Genomic DNA, 21,481 nt, shown 5'->3' on the forward strand with positions numbered 1-21,481 from the left:
ACACGTTCACATACGTAATGTGAAATAATCAATGCATGTTGCCTTGATGCGTAATGCCACATGTTTATAATAATTATTATTATTTTTACTTTCAGCATGATGAGTTTTCTTAGTGAAAGTGACTAGTTATCCTGCCGCACCTGTGTATCCTCTGATCCCATGTAAGTGAAGGTCCACACTCGAATTTCAGTTAATTGCTAAGTACATCTTGCTCTGGTTAAGAAAACAGTTTGATTTCAAACATACCCATAAAAGCTTGAAATGAGATAGTATTTGTTAAGTTCTATTTAAGAATCTCTAATCGAAGGCCAACTTCATATTCTGCTATATGTTTTCATAGAGACTTTATTGTGTTACTTATCACTTTTGGATCTAAAATTCCCCTGAAATGGATTAGAAGTCATTAGTCTTTTTTTTTCTTTTCTTTTCTTTCTTTTTCACATATACACAAATTCCACAGATAAACGCCATGCTCTTTCAAGGTTTTTCTTACCAAGCCTTTCTTAGCCAGGAAAGTAGTGGGAGGGTCACCCTGAAATTGTACAGTTTAACAAGCTTCCACCAGGGGGCTGAGAGTCCAGTATCTCTGTTTATAAATTACACTTTTCAGTCTCCCTCACTTGTCTACATGAAAGTAGCTTTTCAAAGTGCGTCCCCGAAAAGGCTAACAATGATGATGTCGGTGGCTCTCAGCCCTGAGTCCCCTTCTCCCATCGCGGTCACCTTACCTTGAAGCTTGGCAGTGAGAAGTGGAGAGCTAGACCTGCTGTCTCTTCAAATTCCTTAGAACCGTGTATACGACATCTTTTGGTGTCAGGCGTGGATATTAACTTCCATGGCTGAAGTTCTTCTCAGCCTGTGGCCACATAAGTAAAAATGCCGTTACATAAGTAAAAGGGATTCTCTCTCTTCCCCATAAACTTATTTACCGTTTGAATTTTAAATCAGAATTCTATTGATGGCACATGTCAAATCCTGAAATATGTTTAGTAATTATGTCAAAGAATAAACTAGCAAAAACCATATTTGCAGAAAAAAATAATGCATAATGCATTGTACTTGTAAAGGAAAGTGGCCTCGAACCATAAAATACTCTGACTTGATTTCCAATAAAATTATCTATTAAATTTCAGAAACTGTAGTATAAAGCTAATCTTCACCAGTGGATGGCGAAGAAAAGAAAGAAAAGGAAAGAATAACTTCTACCGGTATACTTGTTAATAATGGTTCAGTTCTATAAACCAAGTTGAGAATTTATTCTTTATTATGTAGTGTCTTCTATTCAAAATCAGTCAGTGAACCTTTCAGCTATTAACTGCACATGGAATTTGTTTTTTTGCTATGATAGCTCTTCTGGAAATGAAGTTATAACACAGGCTATGTGAAAATTTACAAGGTGCTAATGAGCTTTTTTCAAACACCACAAATTATTTAAGTAACTTAATGCTGTTGTTATTTTTACAGTGTCAGAGGAATTTTCACACTAATGTGAGGCAGCCACATAATTTATTTCTCTGTTTTCAAACTTTTGAGTATAAATTAAAAACATAAGCATAATGTCAAAAGATAATGGCATTAATTTATTTCTTTCAAATGTTTATAACTTAAGAAGTATTTTTATTTCAGGGAAATATAATATGAAATATGATGGATTTTGATCTTTAACAATCTAAAAAAAATTATTACAGCTTTGAGATAGGGCAGGTATAATCGGAAATCCACACATTTAAACAGAAGATTTAATTTCTATTGATTTTAGTTTTACTGACAATATTAAAATTTGATCCATGTTTATATATATACATATATATGTGTGTGTATATTAAAATTTGATCCATGTATATATGTATATATATATAATTTCATACTAAAAATGTCTCTGTGATAACTGCTCTCATTCCATCACACTTGAAGGTCAAGGTGATTCTTGTCTTATATAGAGATATAAACATTGGATAAGTAGACTTTTTCTTTTTTCTTAAGGAAACTTGGGAGCTGACAGCTAAGTCTTATTTGCAGTTACATGAGGGTTAAGAGTCACAAAAAGGACAGGCCATCCCAAAGAATAAGTGAAGGCTGAGTCCTGGGTCCACTTGTGTCTAGCACTACATAGCTTTGGGTTCTTGACATTATAGGAGACGCACTGTACTAAACCTAACAACTGGGAACATGGGAAGCGGAGAGGAAAACAACATGAAAAGTGAAGGAAGAGGCTAGTAAAAAATTTAAAAACCTGTGCATACATATATTCGCACCAAGAAAAGAACTGAAATTGGTTTAACACCGACCTTTTCAATGACTGAGTTTCTATAGTGATATTCTACTTGCATAGCAGAATATGTAATATTCTTGAGGACAAGCTCCGGGCCTTCCAGACTCAGGACCCAGCTTCAAGTTCAGGGCTTCCCAGGTGCAGGATCTTGAACTATTCAATCAAAATCTCTAACCCCCCAATTTCCTCATCTCTGAGAGGGGTACACTAATGCATATTTTATAAAGTGGTTTCTAGATTTAAATGAGTTAATGAGAATTGAGTATTTAGCGGAAACTTTCAATTTCACAGAATTTTAACTTAGTTTATTACTTTTGGTAAATGGCAGGATGCATGACCTTGACCAGACAAGTAATGGCATCAAAAATATGAAGTAACGGTGACCTTTCATGGAGTTTATAATGCATGCTGAGAAAATCTTAGTACTTTATTTATGTTCAGCCGTGTCAACAACTCTAGATAAAGTGGTGCTTCGAGAGGCCAGGAATTGGAATAGTCTTATGACTAAGAAAAAATGTCTAGCCAGTGGCTCCTGCTTTGAAAAGATTTCTGATTCTTAAAAATTGTAGATGTCAATTAATGTGCTTATTATTGGTAAAAAACAGGTGCTGGGTTCCACCTTAAGTTATCGTTTTTAAGTCTTTGAGCCTGCAGGTTCTTTATTTGTAATGCAAGTTCAGATAAGGTTTGGAGACACTGAGCACGCTAATTGGCTTCTGATTTTAAAACCACATTTGTAAGCATATGTGCCCTGTTCATTTTGGTTAGGGTTTCGGACATGTACCACAGGCCAGCGCTGTGCCTCCTTCACACTGCTGCTCTGCAGACAGATGGTAAATGCCTTGCTGATTTTCAGTTAAGAGCATTTCCCCCCTCCCCCCAGAAGCATTTAAAGTACTAAGCATCAAGAAATTTTGGACACATGCTCATTCGATATTATGGAGGCAGGAAAAGAAATGTTCGATAGTTTAGACTAAAGTTTAACTAGGCAGCTCCTGTACCGATGACTTTTTTCTCCAAAGTTTTCATGCTTAACTTCTCATCGCTTCTTCCATTTAGGCCAGGTTTCTGTAGAAGCAGCTCTAATCTACAGTGTAGCTTTGATCTGACTCACCTAACTGATTACACAGCTGCAAATTAACTGGCAGAAAAGTCATTTGAATATTGTATCTCAAACTTCAAAAAAAGAGCATTTGTGTCTCCTTCAATAGTATATTTTACAATCAAGATACACGCACCGTTAACTTTGGAGGTTGATGTCTGAACGTTACTATTATATTTGGTTTTAATCAAAAATCGTATATTTGTATATAAAGTATATGATTTTTGATTCAGTAACTATATAAATAGGAATGACAGGGAAAATTAAGAATGCTGCCTCAATATCATACACTAAGCAAATCTTTACATCTCCTACCAGCTCCATTATTTTTCTTTAAGTCATCTTTGCTGGTTAGAACTGATCATAAAATAAAGACCTGGAAAGTTAACAAAAGTTTCCAAAATGACACAGATAATGGAAGAACTTAAACCTTGATCTGATTCCGGTTAAGTGCCGTTTTCACCACACACTGACTCGTCTTTATGGATTGCCAATTATGTAAACAAAATTACAGTAGATTCTAATATTAAAGCTGCCTTATAATCTCATGGCTTCACGAGGACAATAAGGCCTCTATTTATTAGGGGTAATTAGGTTAAAAGATGGTAACAGTAAATAATTCAAGATGAGATATAAATCAAACACGCATACAGAGACACACCCATACACAGTCCATAAATACACACATATATTTGCAAGCACTGCACACAACATGCACACAAGTGTGCTTGGAAAACCATGAGAAGGCTGCAAAAGTCTGCCTTACGGGATTCTTGCTCCATTTCTATGCCCTAGTAACTATGATACGCATCATTACCATTGATCTATTAGTTATGTTGTCACAGATTTTGGAGAAAGTTTAAATTTATTTTGAAATACTTCAGATATGTAGAATGTACACAGAATATACAAATACTCTATATCCACCATTACAAAATAAAATCTAGTTAAATTCTTCATATAAGCCATCATTGACTGTATTCCTCTTCCGCACAGAGATGGCTAAAATTCTGAATTTGTACTTATTTTCTCCTTGCATTTTTTATAATATCTCCTTTATATTTTACTACATATATATGCACCTTGAATCATTGTGAATAAACGAGAACTACCCATATCAACATAAATGAGTCCTAAAAATATAATTTTTAAGCAAAAATAAAAGAATCTAGTTGGCAAATAAAATACATGTGGTATATAAATGGGCAATCACAAAGGTTTGCTTATTTTTACATCTATGTATAAATAAACATTTTATATTTCCCTATGTCTTCCTTAGTTTCTACTGCATGTGGCTAGCTAAACAATATATAACATTTTTTTAATAGAAATTTCACCTCCTGCTTACACTCACTAATAGATAGAATCATATGAATGTGATTCTATGACCTGGAAGCAGTGAGCAACCTAACCAATTACTGTCATTATTTTGGATCCCTCAGAGGGACTGATCTCGTTCCGTCCCTGTTTTCTGATACCCGACATTGTGCCACGACATCTGAGAGCTTTTTTTACTGAAATGTCCTTTACTGCTGAAGGTTTGGATTTGTATGAATGTGTGTGTGTGTGTGTGTGTGTGTGTGTGTGTGTGTGTGATTCACATAAGCTGTTCATTCTCTATTTTTGTCGCTGACATTTTATCACGACCTGGCAGGAATATGTATGTCATTTAAATTTTCATCATCTGATGTTTTACAACGTAATATATAGAATAATATCTGCTCATCAGTTGCATTTACTATATATATATTTTTCTCTGTTAAATGTACCCCTTTAAGCTTTAGCACAAAGGTCTTCATAAAGTATGAAAGACCTTATTAATCTGGGCTGCGGCCATTTCTCTTCCTCTGTTTTTGCCACAGAAGCGATCAGTGTGCGATCAATCCTGTGTTATAGGAGCACATCTCACATGGAGAGTAAAATAAACAATTACATTAATTAAGTATTCTAGGCGAGGCCAGGAAATGCTAACGATTCAAAGAAGAAGAAACAAGACCACTGAAGAGTTGATTTTAAAAACCTTAAAGAAATTTCCCATTAGAGTTGAATGATATAAAAACCAAAGTTACCCCTAACCCTTATCAAAAGTGTCCTCATGTGGGAGCAGAAACAATCACGTCAGACACGTATTCTGAAAACTGTAATGAAGAGCAATAAAACGTAATTGAAGTTCTCTGGGCCATGAGGGTCAGGCCCTCAGTGGATGAGAGACACATACTATTAGGCCCTGCTCTTACTATTGTATTTAATGTCAGGTTAATGTAGGTTACTGCACTGTTCTGCGGCTCCATTTAAATTAGTCAAAGTTATATTCTGAAATGCATAAATACAGTCAACCTTGGGGAAATTCACTAACAATGTTAAAAAATTAAATTTGCCAGTGAGAGTTTGAGTTTTACCAGTAGTGATAGACACGTTCTTAACATTTCTCGCTATTATCCACATTTTTGTTTAAATAAGAAATGAACACACCAAATGGAATTTATTATTTTGAAAATGATATAATGTAATAAATGTTTTACTAAGAAAATAATTGCATTATATCAATAATCAGTTATTTTGCTGGAATAAGTTATATTTGTCTTCCCCGTGTATACATTTAAAATGTTCGAAAGTCTTGTCATTTATCCTGAAGTCTCACACACACACACATACACATACACACACACACACACACACACACACACACACTCAACATATGCCATATGTTTGGGCCTATATAATATAGGTCATTTTCCTTCACTTGAACTCTTTTTTTTTTTTTCTCTTCTTTGATCTGAATTAATAGTTTTTCTCTTGATAATTCTCCCAGTCATTCCGGCTGCAGGAGTTTCCTAAATGTCTACCTGGACAAGCAGGTGGGGGTGGGATGCACGCCTGCAGAGCCAGGGAGACAATGCATCCTCACTCTGCATCTCTTCACTGGGATGTGACTTGCACCTTCATTACAGTGCTTACCAGGTATGTTGAAGAAATGCAAAGTTGGATACATAAGTAATCGAGTAGAGATGCAATGACAGAATTAATGTGATATATGTGAAAAAATATACTCTTTATTTTTTTTCAAAAATGATCTATTGATCTATCATCTATCCAACATAAAATGACTAGATGAAATGAAAAGTTGTGAAAGACTTTCTAATATCTAATTGTAAAAAATAGAGTGTTACATCATTCCTATAGTTAAAAAAAAAACAAGCAGAAAAAAACAACTCTGGACATTTATTGATAATTCCTCCCAGCCCATGCACACACACATAAACCACTCACACTATCTTGTCCTTGAACAATAATATTTTGGTATCAACTCTAAATGTTTTTGAGGTAACTTATGAAGAGAACATTGAGTTCTGTGTAATGTTAATGAGCTGAATGACCTTATATAAAAACATAAGATGAAAGAATTAATATTATTCCACAGATGTCTTTAGCATTGCCAAAGGCCTTACATTTGCTTTTATGCTTTTTAATTTACATCAGTAATTTAAAAAACATTTTTATACAAATCTAGATATCAAATCTTTTAGTATTCTGGATGAAATACTAAATAATCCAAAATGACCTTATGAGGCTGGAGCATTTGCTTAATATGATGTTTATATTTAAGGAAATAAATATAAAGCCTTGCTAATAAAGGCTAATTCCTGAGATCTTAAACACCTGAAAAAGCGATAATTTGAATAAAACACAATAAATGTAATTAAATAAGTTTGAATTATATTTATGCAATCACAAAATTCACTAACTGACAAGAATGACTAGGTATAAAAAGATGAATTTAAGATGAAAATAAAATTTCTAGAAATAAAAAGTATTTTTACTTCATTTTAAAATTTTGTTGTCAAAGAACAAATTAGTACACTGAATAATGTATTTGCAGACACTGAAAATAATTTAGCTGAGAAAGACAAAAAACAAAGAAGTTAATGCAGATAAGATTAGAAAGCAAAGAAACAGAAAAGAAACATAATAGAGAGAAAAAGAATAAATGCAAAATTCATTCTTTGAAAAAATAAAACAAGATAGAAAAATCTCTGACTGGATTGAGCAAGGAAAAACAAAAGGAACAGATACACATAAAAATATCAGTAATAATACAGCAGAGATAGAAGCATAGGAAAATACTATCACACTAATATCCTGCAGGTTTTGATGAAATGTCAAATTTTCTAGAAAAAAATGTAACTTAAATCTGAATCATAGAAAACCTAAATACTCCTATAAATTCTAAATGAAATGACGTATTCATGAAGAAACTTACAAGGAAAACACAAGATCCAGGTGATTTTTAAAGTCAACTGCTATGAGATGTTCCTGGAATGCATCATTCCAACGGTATCCAAAGCTTTTAAGATGATGTGTAAGAGAAAATATGCTCCATCTCATTCAATGGAGCCCAACTGCTTTCATATCAAAAAGGAAAAAAAAAAGTAGAAACTTTATCAGACAGGAATATTATAGTCTTTCTTCCTCAACAAAGCCTCCAATATCTTTAACAAACTATTAATACTTGATTCTAGCAGTGTAAGTAATAGGTAATTCAACATGAAAAGTTGATTTTATTCTAGGAATGGGCAAAAGCAGGTAAACAGACAAAATCTATGAATATCGTTCAATACATTAACAGAGTAAGGATGCTAAAGCACACATACGACAGATTCAGCATAAGTATTGTCATAGTCTGACATGTCCTCATAACTTAAAAAAAAATCTTATATTACTAGAAAACAAAGAATTTCTGTATCATGATGAAGACTACCTATAAAACTCTTATCATATAATATCAATCTAGAAAATTGGAAAATCGTGGGAAAATTCTTTAAAAACAAGAATACAAAGATCCCAACAATCACAACTTATTTTTGACATTGTAGTGGTATTCTTAATTAACATAATTAAGCAAGAAAAACAAATTAATGCCATAAAGACTGGAAAGGATGAAAAAAAGAACATAATTTTCCAAGATAAAATGATGGGCTGTTGTAGAAAACACAAAAGAATCTGTAAATTATTAGAAAAAAAAAATAAGAGATTGGCAAGGTATCCAACTATAAGTCATAAAAGGAAAATCAATACTATTCCAACACACGTAAAAATCTACTTCCTCACAGTGTCATGAATGTAGGGTATAAAAATTACTTGCTTCTAGAAGATAATTTATTTTATCGTTAATTTATTCTATCATAATTCTTGCTTTTACATGCCATAGACCTAGTAAATTATATTATTTTCAATTTATTGATTGAATCTCTCAAAGACTGTATTTTTTTATTTGTTGTTAATTCCACTTTAAAAATTCATGTATATTATTAAAAAACGGGTACATAAATAAATATTGTTACATTTAGAACATGGAACATGAAACATGCTTTAAAAAAAGAATGTTTTAATTACTCTGTTGTCTTTTGTTTTTAACTCAAGTCCTATCATTATATCTTCTGATATAACAAGAGTTAGCCTATCATGTATAGAAGAGATAGGTTTGTTTTGAGGATATGTGAATTTCACACAACTTTTACCCATAAGAATGACAGATTCAAGAATTTATGGGAGTAAATATGTAATGTGGAAAATAAGTGCATTGTCTAATGGTTGGCACGATCTCTAGTCAATTTTTAGATAGGAAAGATGACTGCCTCCACCTGTGATAGGAAATCAAGAAAAGCAATAGGATATCTCAAAGAGTTAATAGTACATTACAATGATGATTCAGGGACACACAATATATGATTGTGATCTCAAGACAGGCAAACAGTATAAACAAGAGAATCCATAGCCCAGTAGTCCCTTGGAGGGTACAATTGTCTTTGTTGAGGAAGGTGGACAGTTCTTGTCTTCAAGACATTGAGGACTTAGATAAGAGCGCTGTTATGGGTGGAGGATGACGGCTCTTAGTATGCACTGAGATGGTATTACAGCACTGTAACCAGATAGCAGTGCACCACAGTATGAAGTGAGAAAGTATGAACTAAAAGATAAAGTATAAGGCACAAGTCTGAGACTTACCTGGTATTATGCATTTTAGTCACACAAGTGAGTGAAAGTAAGAGTAAACCCACTTCAATTACAGGAATAAGTTCATCATGAGTGACCGAGGCTGAAGAAAACAGTAAGGGGAGTGTTATTCAAATTATTTTACCCTGCTGGAATGAGATGATGAAAAAAATGAATAAATTATTTTCTATAAAATACAATTTTACAAATACAGAAAGCACAATTTTTTTGGTTATAAAATACATGAGGCCGAAGTTAAGCTCTTCTGGTCATTATCTTAACTAGAGAGAACGTATACCTCCTGATACAGTCGAGTTACTCAAGCAATGGAAAGAAAGGGAATTAAGGGGCTACGCCAATAATGCATTTTTTTCATATCTTTTTAATAAATGTCCTCATTTGCAAACCTATAGCAAGCGTCAGCTCCCTCCACTGAAGATATTTATAAGTAGTAAAGAAAACAATATTACCTTGGGCAAAATTAGATACTTCTTTAACATACATCCATTGGATATGAGACATAATCCTTTTAAGGCTTTTAAAATGTTGGATTGCCCTTAATATTATATCTATTTCTCCACTGACTTATGTGATGATCTTTTTGTAGGAAGAGGCTACTAAAAAACAAGTAAACATTTAAACAAACATAAATCCATAATTAGATTTTGAAAAGTCTTAAAACCCTTTTACTTTTACCAATGTGGAAGGAATACAGGCAGTTATAAATACCATAAATCACTTTGGGGTTTTTAATAATGTCTAATAGAAAATAATTCTATTTAAGGTGCTAACATCTAAAAACAATAATCTCAAGTTCATTTATATTTGAAGTGAGTAATACTGTTTACATCTATAAACTGTCACTATTTACTGCATTTTCCATAGCTTATGATATTCCACAACAACTGAAATTTATTTTACAAGCACTGACATTCATAAAATACAGGTATTTACAATTTAGACAAATCAATCTATGTAATAAAACTAGTCAACAATGAGAGTTCTTATTTATTTCTATTGAATGGAAAGTAAACGCAGGAATAGAAATAGCAAAATGTATCCTTTATGATAGAGAAAACAGTTTTATAAAACTTAATCTCATTGAGAAACTTTCTTGAAACATTTAGCAAATCAATGTTCTTCATTTGGTAGTAAATTCATTTTTGCAGCTCAGAAAGAAATTAAATAATTTACCTGAATAAAAATGTCTTTCAAAATTCAAAAAAAGTGCTTCATTATCCATTTCCTTAATTAAAGTGCTGTCCGTTCTAAAAGGTAGTCATATCTGTGATATATTTCCTTTCTCAGAGAGGAATTTCTACATTTTTATTAACTGGATCATGCTAATTCCTTTACATAATCTTTCTCAATTACTTAAAGCAAATCTATTGTCCTAAATTCTTCACATTTCAATAACACATTAATACTATATCATTAATACTATATCACATTAATACTATATCATTCTTCACATTTCAATAACACATTAATACTATATCATAATCCTGTATGTTGTTTTGTTATTCATCTATTCATTGGTTTCATTAAATAAATTATAATTTCCTTGAATATAGGAACCAGATTTTTCATTTATTTTTTCCAGTATTTATTTCAATTTGAGAGGAAATAAATATGTAGTAAATTGATTAAAACATGTGATTTAAGAGCACTATACATATATGAGTAGAAAGATAGTAAATCTTACCTTCCCATATGAAGCATGTTATTGAAGTCTGTATCTCTTAAGTTCCTGTATTGTTGCCAAAAAAAAAATAAAATAAAATAAAATCTATCTTAGATGAAAATATTCAATAACTCTTCCCATTTTTAAGGAAACTATCTTCATCATTTGTTGATCTCTTTAAAATATTTTTATTCTTAACACACTTGTTGCTTAAATAAGAGAAAATTAATTGATTTTCTAAATATACACTTTGTAATTAAAAATGTATGTCTTATAAATAATATAACCTAATTTAAACTGTAGAGAATGCAGAGATTAATTATAAATTAATCAGATTTAAATTGTTTTCATATTCAATAGCTGCACTGTCATTCATTCTGTAAACCATTTACACAAAAATATATACTATGTATCAAATACAACTCTATACATTTTTCCTAAAGATGTCTATGTTTTGCCAAGTTTGAATAAAAAAACACCATCATTTAAATATTTAAATAAGTTAAACATGTTTTCATATTCCCGTTAATTTCAAAATATGATACTATGTTGAAAGTTTATTAAAATTTATAACAAAATCGATGAATAAATCATCTTTTTAATTACTTTCTTCAGAGGTAGTAAGTAAACTCTTCATTAACTATGAAGTTACGGTGTACATAAAGCACTATAGATTCATTTCAATTCTTATGAAATGTTAAGTAGGCACCCATAAAACTTTTATGGAATTTCAGCCCAGGCAACGCTTGCTTCTTTACCTCCCTGTGTAATGCAGCTCTATGACAAATACATTAGTTTGCTCAGTAATACTTGAAGATAAACTGCCATTATGCTAGAAATAGTCACTAAGCATCTACTCTTGCTAACAATGAAACTCTTTATCCACTGTCTATCTTTAAACAAGCATCATTCATATTGAATTGATAATGTATTTCTGAAACTCCTACGCTTTACCAGAAATTATCTAGCCAAGGCACTAAGGATAACTTGGGAAATGAAAAAGACAAAGTCTTTGTCATGTCGAAGGCTTGATTTAGAGGAGGGAGAAACACACACACACACACACACACACACACACACACACACACACACATTCTCACCCATACACACGTGAAAGAGCCATAAAGAAGCTAAATTCTGATCATGATAAGCACAATTACAGAGTATGGAAAGTCAAGCAGTAACGTGAGCAAAGAAAACTCTCAGATATGACAACATTTGGGCTAACAAATGAGAGAGAAGTTGGTTACGCAGAGAGGAAAGGAAGAGAACACTGAAAAGGGAAAATGAAGTGGAGTCCTAGAGCAGAAGTGAGCATGGCCTCTATGAGGAACAGAAAGAAGTCCCGAGGAGCATAAGGGAGGGCAGGCGGGTAAGAGATGAGGTCAAAGGAGCTGGGGAACTGGGGAGAGTGCTACAACCGACCAATCCATGAGGAAGCACCGGCGCCAGGACCGGCTTCCGCAGACAGAGACACAGAGAAGTGACATGCCTCTCAAATGGAAGCAGGATCTCTTGCATAGGATGCTAAGTGTCTTGAACAGGCTACCATTACTATCAAATGGGCCCCTAAATGTGTCATGTCTCAAAACAAAAGGGATCCAGGTCAAGGCAGATGCAGGTGGGAGAGAGTGCTCCATTCCACATAGCAATTCAATAGTAAGAGTTCGGAGACCCTGCAGCCCCACCACACGTCCTCCAGCACTGCTCTGGCCACCACTTCCAGCTGCCAGAGGGAAACGGGCACGTGGACTCATGAGTGGAAGATATATATATATATATTTTTAAATGGGAGCGGGATGGGAGGGGCATCAGTTACTTACTTCCATTTACCTCCATTTGAAAAGAACTTAACCACGTGACCACACCTAACGGGAAGAGCGGCCAGGAAATGTAATCCAGGAAGGACTGGAAATGACGGTGTTTTAACAGACCCTGACATGGTGCTGGCTTTCTAAATTTTGAGATCATATCACTCTTGTCTATATCAGAAGTAATGTGTCTTCCTCATTATTTTGGGAATGGGCAAGACCAGCAATGTGCTTGAATAAATTAGATAACAGCTGTTCTTTGCAGATGTTTGCAGTTTATATACCTCTCTTAAAAATCACTATTTTAAATATTGCTTATCTGATAACTATGTACATATTACATATTATACTTTTTGATGATAAAAAGAGAATTACAAGCTTGGTACAGAGATACAGTTATTTTTGTTCAGAAATTATAAGAACATGTATCTTGAAATCTGAGTTATCAAGAAGATATTTCTTGATCTACTGAAATGACTTCCCTGGAGATTTTATGCTAACCTGATTAAATTTGCATGTACAAAAGAAATGTGTACTTAAAATATAGCTTGACATGATCTTCAGCAACTACTTTGTACCATCTATGAGACTAAATTGAACCAGCCATCAATTCTTGAGAAATTCTTGATTATATTTATTCATTGTCTGATTTTTAATGCATATGAATGAACCTTCCATCAGTATTTCGGAAAGTCAGTGCCCTAGGCTTTCATCTGAAAATACATTATTCTGTATTGTTCTCTGGTCCTAATAAATACACCAGATTGGAGGAATTATCTGTGTCAAATGGTTTAGATGATATTCAATCTAGCCACTCTAGGTATTTTCTGTCTATCCCTAAAAGCCAGACCACACAGACATAAGTTTTCTGAGCTTTATTTTAATAGCACACCCTTCTTTGTTGTCTAAAGAAGTTACGCTATTTAGCCAATGAAATCTGCAACTCATTATCTTTAGAAAGACTGTAGAAGAAACTATCACTTCTGGACTCTAAATAGAACCCAGGTGAAGTTTTGTTTTGTTTTGGTGAAAGTATGAAAAGTATCACTTACTTCCCCTTAGGAACTAATGTTCTCTCCCTTCGGCAGATGACAGCTCTATGAGTGACCATGTTTCACCCTTTTCTCTTGCCTGATTTAAAGTGGAGCAAACAATTAGAGACCCATTAATGGCCTATCAGTGTGGTCTTCCTTTCCTTATGACTCTTGCTTATATATATCTTCTGCTGATCCTTTGTTTTGATTTATATTTCTTTCTTTCTTTCTTTCTTTCTTTCTTTCTTTCTTTCTTTCTTTCTTTCTTTCTTTCTTTCTTTTTTTAGTATTGTTATTGTTACCTGTCTCAATGCTTTTTGGGAAAGATGAATATCTGAAGAAATAAAAAAAATAATACATCTTCCAAAGATTCACCGAAATAACTGGAAGGGCGGATTGTTGGACCGGACTCCTCGGGTTTCTCACTATCTGCGCATGTCTGCAGGCAACGGGCGTCACCTATGTGGATGGGCACTTTGGTGCTTCCTCTGTTTCCGTTCAAACTGATTTGAAGATTTACATGGCATGGAAAAATTTCATCTCCATATGACTCTATATGTGTAAAAAGGGCTTAAACAAATTTCTGGAGTCGATGAGAAGGCTCTCTCTGATTGTGATAGCACCGTGATGTCCTATCTTTCATTAACATGTAAAAGCATGCATATGAGCATGTCCTTGGATGTTTAAACTGAGAATACATCCAAGGATTTTTAACATATGAGAAGGTACGGACATTAGAAAGGCTGGGCAAGGCTTCTGATTGTACAGCCAAAAAGAGGAACCAAAACTGCTTTTAAGCAAGTTATTTTAGCAGTAATGGAACGTAGGTTATTCTGACTTTCTCTTTCTTAGGTCAGTATCCCGTCAAACTCTTAGAGTCAATGAAGTTGAGAAAAGTGTCTAGAACTACGGAACACTGGAAATCTAAAATACCTGCCACAGAAGCAAAAGATGGATGTTGGCATTTATGTGGCGATTAGCTTGAAAGGGGGTAGTATGGTATAAGTAACAATATCTGTGCAGTACTTGAAATTTTAAAAGTTGCTTTTACATAAGAGTATCTCATTTGAGTTTTAGGGAGAATAAAGTAAATGAACAAACAAGCAAAACACATTGGGGTGAAGAAAGAAAAGTACTATTAGTCATCTGAGTTCATAACTGTGGGATTTGAAGGTCGGAGAGGGTAGTAGCTGCTCTAAGTTCCATGGTTAGTTAAAAACGCCGGGCTAGATTACAGTTCAGAGATACATTGCCTCATTCAAGACCCGTGTACAGTTTCATAATTAAGTTGTTAATTACTTTAGCAGTCTGAATATATAAGAAAGATTAAATCTCGGCAGGCTTACTCTGATAATTGTAGTAAATAATAGTGCCAGAACTGTGCTACACTGTTAATATCAGGTCAGGGTCTAGAATTAATTTTCTCAAAAGTCCCTAAATTTTCAATAAAAGTGTATGTGTGTGTGTGTGTGTGTGTGTGTGTGTGTGTGTGTGTATCAATGTTGGTAACAACATAGTGTGATGTGAACTTTGACGCTGGCTCTTAAAATTATATTATCTAGTTTTATAGATTCCATACTTGGGAATATCTGTAATTTCAAAGATTCCCTGATAGAATTACAACTGTCTGCGGCAAGGCTGCACGGAGTCCTCCCCGCGGCCCTCCCTGCTCATGGACTGTGTCAAATGCAATGGGCAGCAGAGCGTGGCTGGCTTGTGGAAACTCTCTCCATTCGCTCTACTTCAATGCCTCCTGTCTTGACCCACGAAAGATATACCAGCATTTTGACTTCACAGTTAAATCATCAAACAATGTTACCTATTTCACTAATCAAGTTGAGGAAGAAAGGAAACTATCATTGTTTTGTTTTATAAATCTAACTACTAATTTGTAATACATGAAGAGACACATTGGTATTAATCCAAATGTTCAGAGCAAAGCAAGTCTTTAAATAAATTGTCGAAAACACATCGGAGGTTCGAATTTCCTGTAACACAAAAACCTGATGCTTCTCAGCAAAGGGCTTTCGTTAAGAATAAAATTCAAGAGCTAAACATGAATAGATTTATATTTACTAATTACATGGAATTTACACTTCAGATGTCTATATCAAATAAGGAACCATGAATTTTCCATTTTTACAAGATGACTCCTGCTGGAAAAATAAAATTAGAATCAAAAACTCCTTCCAAACCAGAAAACCTCTTCGCAAAGGAAGAAAATGATTTTTATTATTGAGTAGCTATTAAACTGAACACTATGTGCACCGCGGTCACTCCAACGAGAAGCCACAAAGACAGAAAGACACTCAAGGGGCCATGTCGCATTATCCAGGTGTTCTCAGGACAATAACTGGTCCTCAAGGGGACTTGGCAACACCACTTGTCACACAAAGTTTATCCAGGATTCACCTGGTCTTTGTGGTGGTCATCTGTATTTGGTAATTGGCTTAACTCAAAGGAAAATTTATGTTTAACATCTTTTATGATGGGAGATGGTTTGGCATTTTGGAGCAAGGCACCCACTGGAGTTAGGCTTTTATCTTCCCCGCCAAAACTGGGAGTCAGGAGCCCTGTCTTCATTGATGATTATATCCCAAAAAGATGGTCCTGGGGCCCTGAGAAAGACATTTCTGGGCATTAAAGTGGGCAAGAGGCTAATTTAGCTTTCATTACGAACTACTATTTGTCATTAGTAACTATTAGTAACTTTACTAACTATTCAAAACTCGGTGGGGTGATGTTGGGAGGAAGAAGGCGACATCAGCAGCATCACTGACGTGGCTTTGAACAGGCAAATGGAAGCATCACACTGAGTCTGCTCTTTCATTATTAAATAATATGCTTCCCTCTGAGACTCTGCCTTAAAGACTCCATTTTAGCCTATTAAGCTATCAGGAGGATCTGATTTCTCTATTATCTCCTTTGCCACCTTGCAGTTTGTTTACATATGCATGTATGCATATGCATTCAGCATTTATGAATAAAATTCAGTGTCTCTTTATTATCCAGAGAGTAGGAAAACTTGCACTGAGCTCGAAGTATTAAGCCCAAACATTATAGGTATTCATGTTAGTTTTTAAATGAGCACTTGTTCGCTTTAAATTTCTAGTTCAGTTACTTTGAAAAGTTAAGTCTACTGTGATAAAATTTGTTATTTCATAATTAAAGTGCATGAACTATGTACTAAAAAGTTTAGATTTTCATGAAACCTGGAAGAATAGGACTTCTGCTTAAGAAGACCTAGATCAGTTACATTGTAAAGATATCTCAACATCTTCATTTATGTTTGCATATGTAAGATATTAATGTGGTAATAATAACATACACATATATGAAAAATTCATGATTATACATATATATACATAATTAATGTCCCTATGGTACCCTCGGTTATTTCAATATAGCATTTTATTGCATCATAAAGGATAATCTATTTGAGGCTTTACTTTTAATGATTGTTGCTATGTCCTTTAAACTCTGAGTTACTTACTGATGTTGATGAAATTTTTCGTCTAATCTTAGATTACATGTAGCATTACGATAAAAATCAGAGAATTTGTAGCCACATCGCCTCACTTTGAGTCCTGGCTACAATAATTATTGGCTGCACGACCTTGAACAAGTCACATAAAGTTTTTTTTTTATGTCTCGGCTTCTTCATCTCTAAAATGAGTACAATAATAGTAATTTTCTTACCAGTAGTCACGAGGTCTCGAAGAGACAATATATGTAGATGGGACAGTGAGGTGCCGTGAACTAGGAGTTTGTGGAATTGTGTTCCAGTTTCTATTTTGCGAGTAACTCCTAAATGATTTGGGGTACATGGTCCTACCCTCTGTTTCTGAAGTTCTTTCCTTTCCTTTAAAACAACAACAACAACAAACAAAAATAAAACTCTGGTAATCTCATATGGTTTCATTCTAATTGGCTGCAGATTAGAGCCTTGTTGATTTTGGCTCAAAGACAATATGAAATAATTCTTTTTTATTTTTTTATTTTTTATTTTTTATCGCAGATAGCACGGCTGAAGTTTCTCATAAATTGCTGATATCCTGTCAACATACAACAGATTATATTAAGATGTCCAAATACCATTTCATGTGTTCTTAAAGTAGTAGTTTTAAAACATTTTTAACTACATAACACTTTGCTCATATGACTTCATAGGCAGACACCCAAAATTTAGGAGGGAGAGAACAAGCCCACATGCACCTGTCAGTGTGGCCCGTACACCAATATACAGAGGTTCCCTTCCATGAAACGCTAAGGAACTCATCGTTCTGGCAGAATTTAGTTAAAAATACGCTTTGGATCAAGTGAAAGAATCACTAATCATCAAGAATCTTATCACTTTTTTTTTTTAAATCTTGTTTTGTTACTTGCTGCAACCAAACAAACAGCCATAGTTTTTGTAGTTATTTTAATAGTAACATTAATTAGTATGGTAAGATGATACTACTAATTAGAATTATAAAACTCAGGAAAATGACCCCTGCAGGGCGGTGGATCAGTAATGCCATGTTTTGCTGGAATGGTGCCAAACAGAGGGAGTGGGCCATAAAGTAATAGATGAGAATTCTAAAACTGAGGTTCTGCCAGCTATTTGTTTGTATGTTAAACAAATGAAATCTACTCCATCATTTCAATAACATTTGTATTAAATGAAAGTCTCTGCGCGTCTCAGACCTCAGCAGAAAATATTTCAATTTAGATTAACCAGCTCCTAAAACAATCCTTTGGCGGGGGGGAGGTGGGGGGAAGCAAGATGCATGTGGATATGTTCACACTCAGTGATTTATGTATTTGGAAATATTTTTTTTTTTTGTATTAAGCTTACAATTTAGTAGCCTCTCTGTTGAGTCCTGGGCACCTGTCAACTTTTCTCCTACTCTCTTGTTCTTCTTTCCCAATCACATGGCTGTTTATATTTTCTTTCCAGTCCCTTTTTCAAAGTTGCATACCAAGCCTCAAAACCTATTTAGAGCTCTTGGTAATTAATTTTCTCTATTTTTTGCTATAATTTACATCTTTTTTTTTTTTTCTTTCTTTCTTTTTTTTTTTTTAATGCAAGGCAACCCTTGGTTGACTTCACAGATTGCAAGGACCTTGTCAGTTTACAATCCCTTATTTTATTTTATTTTTTTATGCCTACAGCACCTGGTCTTCCTGTGGTGGCCTCCCATCCAAGTACTAACCAGGCCTGACCCTGCTTAGTTTCCAAGATCAGACAGGATCGGGCTCGTTCATGGTAGCATGGTTGTAGACACATCATTTCTTATGATCCAATTAAAGTATCTCAGGATATAGCTTCGTATTAAAGGAGTGCTGTGGCCATGCCTCGCTCCCTTAGAGCAAATCCACTCTTGTAGGAACTTCGGGTCCAACTCAAGCTCCAGCTTGCAACACCCATTAAATATTATAATGGAAAATTCTGGTAGGTGATAGCTGTTGACATCTCTGTGTCTCTGATCCCAGGTTTTCGGCTTATAAGATGGCCCATGTCCTTAAAATCTCAGTATGTGTCACAGTGGTCTCAGCTTTGATATAAAATGATCTAACTCATGAGTTTATTATGAACCTATGTGGAATCACTTTTTAAATATAAGATGGTGCATAATAAAATTTAGTTTGATTTAATATAGAATTTATAAAAGTAAGTTCAAAGATACTGTACAACTAAAGAGAATATTGAAAACTACATGATGTTTTTCTCATAAAGTTAGTAAAACAGTCATAATGACAATTTGGTAGCAGCAACAGTCAGATGAAATATCCATGTAATAACTCGGGATGTCATATTCATTTTACATTCAAGTGGCATTACCCTTTGTGCAGAAGGCAGCGTTTCTGATATAACTTCAGGGTCTGAACATAATGGCTAACCACCAGATAGATTGAGCATACATACAGGATGGCAGGCGGTGACTGAATCTCACACATTAGATGTTTTCAGTCACACTATACACATGAGTGATTTCGCATCACATCATATTCATAGGTAGTAACTGTAATTTTTTAATACAAAGGACATAGGCATATACTAAACTCTTTTTTTCTTGTATCATGGGTGGAGATAGAAAATTCCTTAACATTAAAACTAATCTTAACAATCCCTCACATTGTGAAATGACTTATATTACATGATAGTAATGGGACAAAGAACGGTTGAGCCAGAAAACAAATTGGTCACGGTTTTATTATTGTCTTCCAGGCCCAGTTCACCTTCCCTCAAGCCATTGCTCAATGCTCAGTGAACGAATTTAATACATATTCCTCACCTTCTCTTTCAAATCATGAAGAACCTGGAATGGACAGCGTCTTCAAGGGTGAATGGAGTTTAATAGGGTTTAAAGCGTCCCTAGAATTTAAGACAGAGTTTTTCATTTGTTTTACATGCTCTGACTCCTAAATCTTTTATGGAGCACATCAAGTGTGTGTGTGTGTGTGTGTGTGTGTGTATGTGTGTGTGTGTGTGTGTGTGTGTCTGTCTGTCCATGTGTCCATGTGTTAAGATGGGGACAGGTATAATATGAGATAATGTGGTAAGACAAAATGATCAATACTTCAGCCAACTTCAATTTACAGTGTGTGCCTTACAGTCTTGGTCTGGGCAAATATCTATATACCTCCTAAATCTTATATAACCAAATTAAACCAAGATACACCTCAATGTGAATACAGTTCTGTAAACCTTAGTTTGTTAACATTCATTGACTATTCGATTTAGATTATTGTCTAAATCTAATGTGGACAACATTTTTAGAACATTTATACTTATTCTCTTCTGCCTTTTTGTTTTAAATGTTTCAGTATTTTAAGATCCAATGACCTGGACATTTTTTTTTCTATTTCTGAACAAATAAGACTTGGGAAATAGATTGCAATGTCAGAATTGTCTGGAATTGTGTGGCCAGGTGTCTATTCATAGTACATATTCAGCAAGCCAGGTAAATGTGGAATGAAATAGAAAAGGCAGAGAAGAGACTGCACCCTCTCTTGCTCTAAGCCTTGGGTCAGTAGCTCACACCACTATACAAAGATCTCTCGTCCCTCATAGAACATTGTACAAGAACCTTCTTGACTTGGGATTTTCAGAGACTTACTGGATATAAGACCCTGACTTAGAAAGTAAAATGTAAACTAAAGAATTTAGACAAATACAAAGCATAACACACCAAAACTTGGGGATAAAAATCAAACCACTATTTAGCTAAACTTCAATTAAATATTAAAAATTCAACTAGTTGTTGGTACACAATAATGATAATCATAATGCTTTAGAATTATTGTTTATCCCATCCATAATTAAAACTAAATACTTAAATATCCGTAGCTTCAGTTACCAAAATGAAGTAAAGTATGCATGTCGTTCGAAAAATATTATACTGCTTAAAACTCAGTCTTGGTCAAAATCTGAGAAGAAACGTTTGGCTTAAGGCAAATGATAATGCCAAAGCACACATAGTAGCTGAAAAAAAAAGTTATGGATGCTGCCTCTAACCACGCATTGTTAAAACTGAAAATGTTGCAATCAGGAAATCAAACCTTGTTTTCTGATCTGTGAAGTCCACAGTTTGCAAA

General features: G+C 34.2%; 1 long non-coding RNA gene and 1 pseudogene across 1 annotated transcript; both read right to left on the reverse strand.

Annotated features, from left to right (window-relative positions):
* Positions 1-768: 768 nt before the first annotated feature.
* On the reverse strand, positions 769-9,471 carry LOC118612416. Its single transcript, XR_004954850.1, has 3 exons — positions 9,381-9,471; positions 7,636-7,777; positions 769-856 (listed from the first exon to the last, which is right to left on the reverse strand). It is a non-coding gene; the product is annotated as an uncharacterized LOC118612416 (long non-coding RNA).
* A 9,574-nt stretch (positions 9,472-19,045) lies between these two features.
* On the reverse strand, positions 19,046-19,165 carry LOC118612683 (annotated as a pseudogene).
* Positions 19,166-21,481: the final 2,316 nt, after the last annotated feature.

Source organism: Rousettus aegyptiacus, unplaced genomic scaffold, assembly GCF_014176215.1.
Source record: "Rousettus aegyptiacus isolate mRouAeg1 unplaced genomic scaffold, mRouAeg1.p scaffold_m13_p_16, whole genome shotgun sequence".
Classification (NCBI taxonomy): domain Eukaryota; kingdom Metazoa; phylum Chordata; class Mammalia; order Chiroptera; family Pteropodidae; genus Rousettus; species Rousettus aegyptiacus.